This window comes from Tamandua tetradactyla, chromosome 21 (assembly GCF_023851605.1).
Source record: "Tamandua tetradactyla isolate mTamTet1 chromosome 21, mTamTet1.pri, whole genome shotgun sequence".
Lineage (NCBI taxonomy): Eukaryota > Metazoa > Chordata > Mammalia > Pilosa > Myrmecophagidae > Tamandua > Tamandua tetradactyla.
Genome location: NC_135347.1, coordinates 39,869,189 through 39,883,336, shown reverse-complemented (window position 1 = coordinate 39,883,336; position 14,148 = coordinate 39,869,189).

The following is a 14,148-nucleotide window of genomic DNA, read 5'->3' as shown; positions in this document are numbered from 1 at the left end:
TTGAAGGTAGGGGTGGGAGGGCAAAATCACCCCCTGTTGCGATCCACTGGTCTACGTGAACATAGATGATGTTCATTTGTTTGAAACTTTTAGAGAAATCATAAACAGTTCTATACTGTTTCTTGAAAATAATTGGGATAAAATCGCATCAAAATTGATGCTCTTTATTCTACCATAAAGTTTCAATTTGTATGGTAAATAAGGAAGAAAAGGAAAGTGACTTGGTACAGGGATTTGTACATTTTTGAATTTTATGTTTCATTATTTCAAATTAACTACAAGTGCTATATAATTCTGGGAAAAAATACACCAAAATACTATTTCAAACTAAGTTTTCTATAAGCCCTATATCACTCTAGGGAAAAAAAAATTACACCAAAAAAAAGTTTGTGCTCAAACCTTCATAGAAAGATATTTCTCCAGTTTTTCTTTTTTTTGCTCTAACATAATCTCCCAGAATGAAGAGAAGTGTTCCTGATTATTTACAGAGCATTTCCTTAAGAGGAAGCAGGCACGCTGCAAATCACTGGTACAGAGAGTAACTTAGAACTTTGGCTGATGATTGTTCTGCCCTCTGCTTAAACATAGGGTCGGGATATTTTGGATTCACATGAACAATAATTCATGTTTAAGGCTAATAGAGATTTTACTTAACATTTTATAATTTAGGACCGGCAAAAAACTATGTTGAATGAATTACCATCCACAAATCTCTAAACCTGACTAGCTAACACCACATTGGAAAAAAAAAATCTGGCCCTAAATTCATTTTTTAAAGGGGTTAAACTTGCTTTGAAGTTAAATTCATTTTTTGAAGGGTTTATAACTGGTAAAATGAAATCAGCCTAGGTATTTTGATATCATCAGCCTGATTGAAAGTAGAGCCGTTAGTATTTTTATAGCAGAGGTTTTTCCTTGTCCTTGCCCCCACCTCTACCCACAACTCCACAAGCCCTCCCGTCATCCCAGTCAGTACAACTCATCAGTTATCAGTTTAGCAGCCTGCTTTCAAAAGCTTCATGGCCTTTCCCTTCCATAGATTTGTTCATCTGAATCACCTGTGATTCAGTTGCCACATCATTATTGGCCAATAACTGGCATTTAGAAAGATTTATTGTTTTCTATTTAAATCATTGCATTCTGAATGTAGAATACAAATATAATCACTGAGAGCCCTCTTTCTTAAACCCTAAGCATTTCAGCACTGTCACACAGTCTAGCTGTCCAGGACCTCTTATATTGTTTCAAACTTTTCTCCCAGGTCCTTTTTGTTTGTTTGGTTTGGATTTTTAAAGGAATGTTTACGTGCAGTCCAGCAGGGGCTTGTAAGAATCTCAACTTATCAACACTGTGGTGCTACCAAACTGGAATTCCCCTTTAGGCATTTTCGGAATTTAAAAACATGGGAGATTTTAATCACTAATTTACACCATTGATCCTTGAAGTTAAACACCAAAACATAATCGAGAGATCATTAGAACATTTGCACTGTGTGATTTGCACGTCAGCCTAGCTAAAACAGGCCACTTTCTGCAAGGGCTGGCCAGCTCTGATGGAATATGCTTGTCATCAACAGACACATGTGCACAATGTGCCTTCCCTCTAACAGATACAATCTGTGTATATATGACTGACTGTAATTCTGCCTAAAACCTGGACCAGTAAGTTCTTCTTTCACAGTGATTTACATTAAGAGAAACCTTTATCCTTGCCATGTCATTTTATACTTTATACACATTGTGTTTAAGAGAAAAAAATAGACATAACTTACTACGGATGGCAAATATTGTTGTCTCCAAATTGAATCCTTGGCTTAGAGGTACATTTGGGAAACTGATTCATATTCAGATGGCTCAACAAAGGAGAGGCAAGCTGCTGCAATACAAAGAAAAGGAGACCTGTCTTCTGGTCTTACAGAAACGTGTGTGTGTGTGTGCGTGTAGTTGTGATTTAGCCCTTCCAATCCTGTTTTCTCGTCTTTGAATAGTATCATAATCTGTAAACTCTAAGATGTCATTACAAAAGAAAGAAAAAACGATAGCCAATTAAATTATGACAATGCTTTTTCATTTACATTTATTTATTGCATATGGAAAGCTTACTGAAAGAATTAGACAGAATTTTCTTTGTGCTAACCTACATTCCTTACTCTTGTACATAGAAAAAGGAAATAGAAGCAAGATAACTAGTTAAGTAACTTCTAAGATTTCTTTGGAGTTCTGCCTTTCAAATTCACTTTAAAAATCAGGTTCACAAATGCCTTTGGATGCTGATGAGCATTTTGAAAAAGACTGCTTCACTATTATCTTAGTATTTTTTCCCAAACTACTGACACCCATTCAAATCTTTTAATGCTGGCACTTTCTTCATCTTACCAAGGTTTTTAGACAATAACCACACCTCAAGTGGTCCCCAAATGACAAGGATTGTAGTTTTCTAGTCCTGCCACCAGATAAAACTAACAGTCTGTGCACACACAGTTGAATGGCAGCTATGTTGTGATTGCTGTCTGTCCAATAAAGATTGCAAGACACTTCCTGATTTCAAAGATGCTAAAATGTGAAATAAAAGTGTTTCTTAGAATCAAAATTATTGATCGAAAAAATGGGTTGTTTTGAGTTTTTTTAAAATAACTTGGTAAATTTTAAATGTCTGGCTATGTAATACTTAACTGTTTAGATATTCCTGTGTTTTCTCGGATAATAAGAGAAGTGATCATGAAGACAAATATTGTGCCTGCTATGCTTTGGAAGAAACATGTCAGATGTAGTCTCAGGCAGTTCCTTAAGGGGTGCTATTTTTATTGGCGTCAAAACGGTCACCTTGGTCCAAAACACCTCATCTCCTTGCAAAAGTTACTGAAATTCCATTGTATTTAATTATTTTTTTTTTAGGCAAGATGCACATAAAAAACAAACTAGAAACAGGAGCGTGTTAATATATTATGAGTCAATAACACCATGGGTCAAGGTTGTTGATTAGGATAATTATGGAATTGGCAGCCTGGTTAGGGGGAAACTAATCTATGTGCATGCAATAAGAAAAGAACGGATGCAAAGCAATATACATGCACACAGTGACAGAGTGTGGCAGAAATTAAGTATATAAATGCTATACATCCTACCTGGATCATAACCTATCTACCCCAACACATGACCACCTTAACTGATCTTAAAGGTATTGAGATGGACAACTGATTCCATATTTAACAATTCATGTCCTCAGGCTATTTCTTTCTTTGTGTTTTGTGTGTGTTCTTTAAAATTATGAGGCTGTTGTAGCAGTGTGGCTAAAGAATAGGCTGCTTTCTGAGTGTGACTTTTTGGAAATTGTCTGTTTTCTCTAGGCCTCACCTTCCCTATCCATAGTGGAGATGCTAACTCTTCCTGTTGGAATCCCAGAACATGCCTTTCGCTGTCTTTTACGAGCTTCCCTTGCAGTTGCCAAATGTGCACTGCAATTTCTGGCATCACATCTCGACATCACAACATCCAGTGCAAGAAGGATGTTTCTTCCTTCTAACTTGAAGAGAGAGGAAACATTTCCCAGACGTCTCAAAACTTTTTGCCAAAACTGATTCATGTGTCCTTTCTTAATCAGTCACCAGCAAACGCGGTGGGTCTCCTGGGATCCCTTCCTAATCAGGATTCACTCCTGAGCCAGCTGTAAGGGCGGATACTCAGAACAAGGCAGGAAGGAATACTGTCAGCAAAGAAGCAGGTGGGGCCTGTAAATAACACCAGTTCTGCTATTCTATCTCATTGGAGCATAAGAATATCAATGATTTAACTCCTGTGAAGCATTTCGTAATAATAATGATAATGGCAAACTCCCATGACCTTGCTGTGTGCAGGGCACTGGCCTATGCACATACAGTTTCACATATACAGCAATCCTTGCAAAAGCTCCAGAGGTGTGTTATCCCTGTCATCATTATCTTTGCTTTACAGATATGGAAACCGGGCACAGAGAGGTAAAGGGATTTGCCCAAGTTTTCACAGCTTGTAAACGGCAGAGCTGGGATTAGAATCCCACAGCCTGGCCCTGGAGCTCATGCACTTAACCATTTTCCCAGCATACAGTAGGTGCTCAGCCACTGCTAGCTGTTACTATCATCTCTGCTAGCCTGCATTACATTTTTTGCAATTCCATTCTTTTTGTCCTGCCCTCAGAAGAGATGGAATACACACTGGCGTTTTAAAACATTTAATAGAAGTGTTTTTCAAACTGTCTGCCATAATCTATTAGTGGGTCATGAAATCTAGTTAGTGAAAATTTAAAATATCAAAATGCATCCCATATAATCAGCTTTGTCTTTGAAATTCCTGTTACAGTTAAAGGTGTATATTTGTATATGTGTTCTAGGTTGCTATACAAATGAATCTCTTATTCGAGGGAATAGCCGCAAAAATTGAATCTGCTATAAAATCGTGCCTGTCAAGGTGTGAAGCAGCAGTGGCAGGGAGTCAGCTGGGAGCTTATTAGCAATGCAAATCTCAGGCTCCACCCTAGGCCTGCTGAATTCGAATCTGCTTTTTGACAAGATTCGTTTAGTACAGTGGAGATGGCGAAGCACTGCTTCAGCACTGGTGCTTCTCTTCCATAATCAAATATGGCCCATACATTGTACTGAGTAAAAGAAGAAAACATAATTTGAAAATGATGCATAAATGAGCTGGTTCTCAGTCACCTTTAAGATACTTCTCTAAAGCATAAATCAGAAGGCATAGCTCATTGACTTTTTCCTTTTTCTTTTTGGTTTGAATAGTGACTTCTTTTTTTTTTTTCTCCCCTGATAAGTTGATTATTTCATGTGCACACATTCCTAAAATATTTTTAAAGTTTTGAAAATCTGGCAACACAAGGCCAGTACTTCTGCAGAACACATGCCAGCTGAAGTTGAGTAGTTTCTGGGCACTTTGGATGGAAAGCTAATTCTCAGTCCTCCACACTCCCGACAAACACAATTCACCTGTAAAGAGTACCTGCCGAGTCACTGGGGACATCTGAGTTTGTGACCTCTGGGCTACTGTTAACTCAGCTTTAATTTTTTCCTCATAGATTGTAATCTGAAGTCATAAGATCCTTGTTGACTTCCCAATCAAAATGAATTTTTTTTAAAAAAATTAGACTTCTGACCCCTGCATTAGGAGAAGTTTAACTAAAGGATATTATTATTTCAACTAGAACAAACATATGTCACTCCAGGCCTCCTGCTACTTGGAATTGGCTTCCACAGTTTTTACACTGCTGACTCCACTTCTCCTAAGAAGGTGGGGCCCAGGCCTTTTGCAACAGAGTAATCATCATTGCTCAACTCTTAATGGAGTAAGTGCACTTCCTTGCATTACCTCTTTGAACGTTCGTCTATTGTTCCACTTGTTCTATCTATATGCGACTTCACTTTGTTGATTTGAGAGGGCAAATTAATGCAATTTCAATGTAATGTACTCAAGTATTTCAGGCTATGGGATGAATTAACACCCAGCAGAGCAAAGTAATGGGAAGGTATGATGAAATGTTCTTTTAAAGCACTTGGGGTTTGAATGAATGGGGTCAAGACACTAAGAGTGAGAGGGCCTGAATTTTCTCCTGTGAAAAAATAGTTTCCTGATTGTGATGGGGTTAGCTTTCCCTTCGTGTTCCTGGCTGCAAGTAATTAAAGACCAGATGCAAACTGGTTTAGTCAATAAAGGAAATTCACTAGTTTGTAGAGCTGAGAAGTACAATAAGAAGTCAGGCTTCAGGCACGGGTAGATTAAGGCTCCAGTTGTACTTCTCTTTTGTGTCTCAGCTTTACCCTTATCTCTGTGTCTGCTTAATTTTTAGCTTGGCATTCATCACAGTTAACAAACAGCTGCAGTAGTGCTACATACAACAACTTGCAGAAGAAGAGAGAATATTTGTCCCAACAACTCTGGTGAGAAAAAAGAAGTTTCCCAGAAACCCTCACAAAATTCTTCTTATAGCCTTTGGCCAGTAATGAGTCATTTGCCCATGCTTGAATGGCTCACTATGGCCAAAGTAACACAGATAAGTTAACAAGGACTCACTCTCAATTAGAGCATCTGTACCCCAGCTAAAAATTGTTGGATGCGGAGAAATATTACCATGAAGAGGGAGTTGAAAGCTGGAGAGCAACCCTTTCTCTACAAGTTTTACAGCTAGGAAGAACTTTCATTAATTTATATTATGATTCCGTTGCTCCTTCACATAGACAAAAAAAGAACTTGGTATGGTAATTCTTTTTCCCTTTTCCTCACAAGAGTGAAAACTTAGAAATAAGAGATGGGAAATAGTATTGGTAATACCAACTTCTCTCAATGTCCAAATGCTACTCATTTTCCAATTTTTGTTGAACATCTGTCCTGTCCTGCAGTCTTGGAACAGGTACTGCTGTAGATAGGGTAGAGTGAAATAGAAAAAAAGTAACAGATTTACTCCCTGCCTCAGGAGCTTATGGTCTTATTGGAAAGGCAAGATCCACAGACCATAAATTAGCACAAGCACTCTAAGTGAAGGTGGAATAAATGCTGAGGGAACTTGGAACAGGCAAGGATCAGTGAGGGATGGGGCTTAAAGTTTCAAAAAAACTTCAACAACAGAGAAGTTGAGACTCTAGCTGGGATTTTGGAGTGGTTGGAAGGGAGAAAGAAGGGTGTGAAGAGATGAAATCCTAGACCAGGAGGATAGCAAAGGGGATGGAGAGAAAGTGTCAGGTAGCATGGAAGACTTACAGAGAAGACCGAGAGGGCTTCCTAACCGATTGCCCTGGAGAGGACTTCATTTGAGGCAGAGTGAGTGGGTAGGAGAATGGTTCCTTTAAGGGAGAGTGGAAATTCCAGGAGGAAGGAAATTGAAGGGGTGTGGTTAGGTATTTGAGGATGAAGAGTTTATCTTAGAAATATTTGTTTTGAGAGACTGGAAAATTTTCTAAGTAAAACATTTGTAATGTAGGTGAGAATAATGGCAGAGAGATAAGAAAAAGTAGGACTGGAGATAGATTTTTTTTTCTTTATTAGAGAAGTTGTGGGTTTACAGAAGAATCATGCATAAAATACAGGATTCCCATCTACCATCCTATTATTACTAACACCTTACGTTGGTGTGAAACATTTTTTGCAGTTGATGAAAGTACATTTTTATAGTTGTACTATCAACTATAGTCCATGGTTTAACTTAGGGTTCAGTATTTGTGTAGTATAGTTCCATGGATTTTTTTTGAATTTTTTTTGTTACCATATGTATAATCTAACATTTCCCTTTTTGTCATCTTCAGATATATATTTCAATGGTGTTAATTATCATCAGAATGCTGTGTTACCATCAGCACCATCCATTACCAAAATATTTTGGTCATTCCAAATAGGACCCCTGTATATTTTTGAATTTTTATCACGGTGCTGATGATTCAAGTTATGGGAATGAATGATCCATTTGAGAAAATATGTAGAGAGATGTATGGGGAGAAAAGAGCAAAATAGCTGTTGCTATCACCCTGAAGCATGCAGCAGTGGCAAGTGGCATAATGGCATAAGAAAGACCATTGAAACTTTAATGATTCATTTCTGATTTTCTTGGGGTATATCCAATATTTATCAACATGTGAAATGAAAGTGTATTGGTTGACATTATTACTGGATGAATGAAACTCAGAAGTCTAAAATTCCAAACGCCTAGGGTGTGCATCATGGATGTTTTGAAGTCAAGAGCTTTCATACTTCCATTTAGTTGAGTGTATCTAGCATTATTTATTATTTATTTATTACCTATTACTCATACACCATAGCAATGTGTAGCTGACATGCTTTCCCCATCACATGAAGGGTTTAATTAGTTCCACTTTCAGAGGTCATCTGCCGACTGGTCCAGGTAAAATCACTTGGGCATTCGCAGTCCTCATAAATCCTGGAGAGGACGGCTGTGACCTAGTTTTCCCCTCGGAGTCAGGTACTCTCTCCCTAGTCTACCTCTCCCGTTGGCAGTCACGCTGTCACTGACCTTTCTTCTTGAACCAGCAGCTGTTGCTGACAATTGGGCCCTTAAGGATCTCTGTGAAGATGATGTGTAGTGTTCTGCCTTGAATTTTCCTATTCCCATTTGTAGCTCAAAGCTGCTCACATAGCACCCGAGATGTTAGATTGTTCAATCTCCTCTCATTTTAGATAGCCAAGCTCTTCTCTCAGACTAGCTGTGTTTACCATTCTAGTTCCATTCTTGTTCCTGTGGGATCCTGATAGAGATGAGGAAATTGTACATTAACTGGAGGCTTCCTGAAGACAAGGCCTTGGTTCAGAAAAGGAGCTAATGATGATAGTATATGTACCGTTATAGTAAAAGTCAAGTGCTTCAAAATCAGATAATCCTGGTGTGAATCATGAGTCTATAATTTGAAAGATGTGTGATTTGAGACAGTTGCTTAAACTTTCCTGAACATGGTTTCCCCAACTAAAAAAATAGATATAATAAGACCTATCTTTGAAAGTTAGTGTAAGGATTAATAAGAAAATGTACACAAAGAGACCTAGCACAGTACCCGGCACATTGTAGGAATTGATAGAATGGTATTTATATGACAAGCCAAAGAAAAATATATGAGTGCCATTTCTCCACTTCCCAAATCCCTTTGCATGGCTTTTGGGGGGAGATTAAGGGAGACAGGCACACAATCGTTTTCCTAATCCAGGGATATGTTCCAGTTTCTGGCTGGTCAGAGCTTTTGGAATTCTGTGATGTGATTTTGTAAGCTAGTGCTTCAGCAGACGAAGAACAGTACTTCAGAGAACTAAATGGGTTAATAGATTTTTCCTTAAATTGAAGCAATTTTCTTCTCCTTTATTGAATCAAGAAAGCTAACTGTCAAAGAGGCATAGAATGGTGTAGATATTAACCTAAGGTAGCAAAACTCTATTATGTTTTATTCCAACAGAGTGGAGTCAAGGGTATAGCGGGAGGACCTCTCACTGTTTAATAAGGGGAATTGGTAGCAGAGACTTTGTGTTACCATGTTTTCTCAAGGCTTTTCTAACTTCTACCTCAGTAGCATTGTCCCAAGTGCAGAAAATCCGGGCTCAGTTTTTCCTCTTGAAAGAATCTGTTGTTAACACTAAATGAAGACTGTCACTGAAGCAAAGGATGTTAAGGTGAACAGAGAATGAACCAAGCTCTCTTTGAAGGAACATTTCCATTTGCCTTATTGTTTTCCTCCCTGTTCTCTTCTTTCCATTTATATAAACCAGAGCCACCAGTATCTTTACCATAAATAATCAGTCAGGTGATTGCTTCTGAGTATTAGCCAACTCTTCCTCAGAAGTTTTAGTCTCTAATGATTCTTATTCTAACTAAGACTCAAATGATTTTTTTTTTTTAGAAATCATACCATTCTACATATGCAATTAGTAATTCTTAACATCATCACATAGATGCATTATCATCGTTTCTTAGTACATTTGCATCGGTTTAGAAGAACTAGCAATACAACCGAAAAAGATATAGAATGTTAATATAGAGAAAAAAAATAAAAGTAATAATAGTAAGAACAAAACAAAACAAAACAAAAACCTATAGCTTGGATGCAGCTTCATTCAGTGTTTTAACATGATTACTTTACAATTAGGTATTATTGTGCTGTCCATTTTTGAGTTTTTGTATCTAGTCCTATTGCACAGTCTGTATCCCATCAGCTCCAATTACCCATTATCTTACCCTGTTTCTAACTCCTGCTGAACTCTGTTACCAATGACATATTCCAAGTTTATTCTCGAGTGTCGATTCACATCATTGGGACCATACAGTATTTGTCTTTTAGTTTTTGGGTAAACTCACTCAGCATAATGTTCTCTAGGTCCATCCATGTTATTACATGCTTCATAAGTTTATCCTGCCTTAAAGCTGCATAATATTCCATCGTATGTATATACCACAGTTTGTTTAGCCACTCGTCTGTTGATGGACATTTTGGCTGTTTCCATCTCTTTGCAATTGTAAATAACGCTGCTATAAACATTGGTGTGCAAATGTCCGTTTGAGTTTTTGTCCTTAATTCCTTTGAGTAGATTCCTAGCAATGGTATTGCTGGGTCGTATGGCAATTCTATATTCAGCTTTTTGAGGAACCGCCAAACTGCCTTCCACAGTGGTTGCACCATTTGACATTCCCACCAACAGTGGATAAGTGTGCCTCTTTCACCGCATCCTCTCCAGCACTTGTCATTTTCTGTTTTGTTGATAATGGCCATTCTGGTGGGTGTGAGATGATATCTCATTGTGGTTTTGATTTGCATCAAATGATTTTTCTATCAATTAGTTTCCTGTTATAAGTATTTGAGAACAAAATGTACTGCTTATTTATTAGTCATGCCATGAAAATTTTATATCTTAGCATTAAGATCATATATTAATAGAACTTAAGGCTAGATAAAAAATACATGTCTAAAATTAGGAAGATCTAGTTATCTTAGGTTGAGTAACAGAATTGTACCTAATTAACCAAACGAATTTCAAATTACATAGTTTGATTATATGACATTCTTAAAGAAAAAGGAATTCTTCACTTGAATTTCATTCCTGTTGAATTAGAGGTAGACTGGACTAAAAGAAACTTCAGAAGTCATGGAAAACTTTCATTTTTATTATTGAAGAATGAGGAAACTGAAATCCAGCAATTTACTGATGTGTGCATTGTGAATGGCTGGCTAGAGAAAGACCTAGATCTAGGAATCCTGATTCTTGATTTGGGGTGCTTTCCAAAACACCATAGTTATTGGATGACATTGTGACCGGCTGTAAAAGAGCCTGGGGAGCTTCTACTGTTTTGAAATAAGCCAGTGGCCTACACCACACTACAAGCTATTTCTTAGAATGAAATTATATCGCGTTTGTTTTAAGTTTAAGTATTGGTTAGAATATAGGGAAATGATGTTATAATACAAAACCTTGAGGCTGCGAGCTTGATCACAAGGTTGAAGTATTTTCACCGAATTGTATCAAGCACTCTAATTAGAAAGGTATTGCCACAAGAGCCAGAAAAAGACCTTTGTTTTACAGGTGAAGAAATAGGAAATGGAGCCTCAGAGAACTTAAATGACAGCATCATATTTATTCAGCTACTTATTGTTAGAGTGAGGACCACAACTCAGATTTCTTGATTCCCAGTTGAGTACTATCCTACTACACTGCTTGCAACAGGGAAATGAAAAGGGAGTTTCCTTTGATCTTTGTTGACTTTACAATTTAGGACTGAATCTACCTAGAAATTGAGAAATAATTAACGGAATTTACTCTAGATAAATAGCTTTTATTTATGGGTGTTACATTGCTATGCTTTCTTTTTTTTGGTAAAAGGATGAGATGCAATGAGGGAATTCGTTGGTTTTTTCCCTGATCTGTCTGCTCAAGGCACTAAAGCTCCACTACTTTCTTATCACAGCATGTACGCCTGTGACTGTTTGCTCACAAAGATTCATAGAGTGGGCTCTCCAAATGGTAGGAAAGGTGGCTGACTAGAGAAAGACCTAAATCTAGGAATCCTGATTCTTGATTTGGGGTACTTTCCAAAACACCATAGTTATTGGATGACATTGTGACCGGCTGTAAAAGAGCCTGGGGAGCTTCTTCTGCTTTGAAATAAGCCAGTGGCCTACACCACACTACAAGACAAGAAACGGCTCTTCCCCTGCTCTTGTTAATAGGCATTAATATACTGGAGAAGAAAACATGTGTGATTTTGTTGTTGTAGGCTTGGGATATACTTTTATATACAATGCCATTGTATTGTTTGTTTTCATGATGCATGTGTTGTATCTTAGTTTTTTGTTATTATCCTATTCTAAACATCTTGAGTACTACTCCTTGGGCATCAAACCTGTCAAGATGACTAGATTATAAAAGTGTGTTGAATAGAAGGTGGAAAAACTGATTTCTTCTAAACAAAACAAAACAAATAAACCAGAAACTGGCTGCTTATTCCGACAATTTGCATTTCATGCTATTACTTCAGCCCTTAATTCAGTTGACAAAAAATGACTTAAGTACAAATTCCTATATTCAAGTGAGAGTTCAAAGGTTTTCTTTTTAGCCAAAAACCCCACCATGTAAAGTAATTACAGCATAATACTTTGATTCACATTAGTTGTATCATCACAGATTGTTCTGTGAGTTGGCAAAATGAAAATGATCTTAAAAGGTTAAAAATTAGGGCAGTATATTTGAATCTTTCACATGCTTCTGTTTATTGGTGAGACTGTTTGTGGAACTAATAAACAAACCTCCAAATTATAAAAAGGATGTTCTAACTCACTCTTTTTATTAATGTTCCCAGACACTCATTATTTCCAGAGGTAATAATCATACCTTCTAATCTTGATCTAATCTAAAAGTAACAAAAATTCCATTTCCAGTTAGAATTAGTTATGCTGTAGCAGAAGTTTTTAATATGTCTTATAAGCATTTTTCTTGAATCATGTTAGCTTGTATATTATTAACATATAAATGCTAAAACTATTCTAAAGCAAGTTGATTGATTTTTTGCTCTATATAATACCTTGACTTTTTTTGCTTGTTAGTATTGTGAAATTAGCTTGAAAATATAATTTCTTCTTATATGTTTAACTTTGTACGATGGAACAAAGACAGAGATGCTGATTCCATTCCTGGTTGGGTATGTACTTTTTGGTTTTTTAAACTACTATGGGTTGTCTTGGATTTGAAGTAATCCTTCCATATTTCTTGTTTATCACATCTCTTAGTTAGTTTCCTAAATTTTTTTCCTTAACAGTATCACAGGCTACATTCTTCAAAAGTCAAAAAAATTTTCTCATGTCGATAAAAATCTGATGAATTAAAAAAGAAACTGTCTCCCTTCTATATTGATTTTTTTAATCAAGAAAAGACAAAATAATTAGTCATTGTCATAGAAATTTTGAGAAATGAGATTGTGCTGTAGAAATTGTGAAGGTATAATTGTCCACTTTCTCAGTAGTTATATGTTTTATTTAAAAATATCAAGCCATAAATATATTTTGGGATTAAAAATGGCATTATTAATTTCACTTATTAAATGTCCCAAATCCTCAGCTGAGTTAGTTACAGTTTGGAATTATAAAAAGTAAAGTTGCCTATTCAGTGTTTTCATCTGTTTTTCCCATGGTGCACTGAAGAGCTTCTCAAACTTTAATGCATATGCAAATCACCTGGGATCATGTAGCAGGCAGATTCTGGGTTAATATTATGGGATAGATCCTGATATTTGCCTTTCTAATGAGTTCCCAGGTAATGCCCTTGCTGCTGATTTGGACATTTCTAATAGCAAAATGCAGTGACCTTTCTCTCGTTTCTCTCTCTATTGGGAAACACATTCCATGTGGTATGAAAGATGTCCCAGATATTGACGAATCAGAATCTCTCCTGCAAAATGATTTGGGGAATCCAGACAATATTTCTTCTGTGAACTATAAAAGCTGGAATTACATTTTGGCCTACCTAACAGGAAAGAATAAGGCTGATATGGAAGAGAGTGAGGCCAATATGAAACAGGGTTAAGGGAACAGATGAGAGACAAAAGCGTGTCCCCAAGGCATTACTTGGATTCCTGGATCCAGATGTGCTTAAACCATAGCTCATCCCTGGAATTATTCAGTAATTCATTTTTTTTTTTTTTAACTTAAGCTAGATGGACTTTTTCCCTCTTACAGTGTAAAGTCATGATAAATACATCAAGCACCGCAATTCAGTAAATTATAATTTATTGACATAGCTAAATTGATGGAAAAGCAGAACAAGGCAACTTGCTGTAGCCTTTATGTAGAGATGTGTACTGGACTCAAGGTCAAAAATTATATTAATGCAAACTTAGAAGTGGAGAATTTACAATTATAATTTCTTTACATAAAAGTTGCATTATAACCACACCTTCAGTGGAGAAAATGACTTTGAATAGCTAGATGTTTCTCCGCTTCATAGATGAGGAAACCAAAACTCATGCAACTTGTTCTAGACTACATTTAAAGTTGCAGAACCCAAAACCTAGATATCTCTGTAATCTCTTCTAGTCCTTTAATTCCATTTCCTCTACAATGACTTTTATTCCTTACTGTATTACGACAGTGTACCTTATTTGCATTAACATAGTGTACCTCAGTAAAATTAGGTG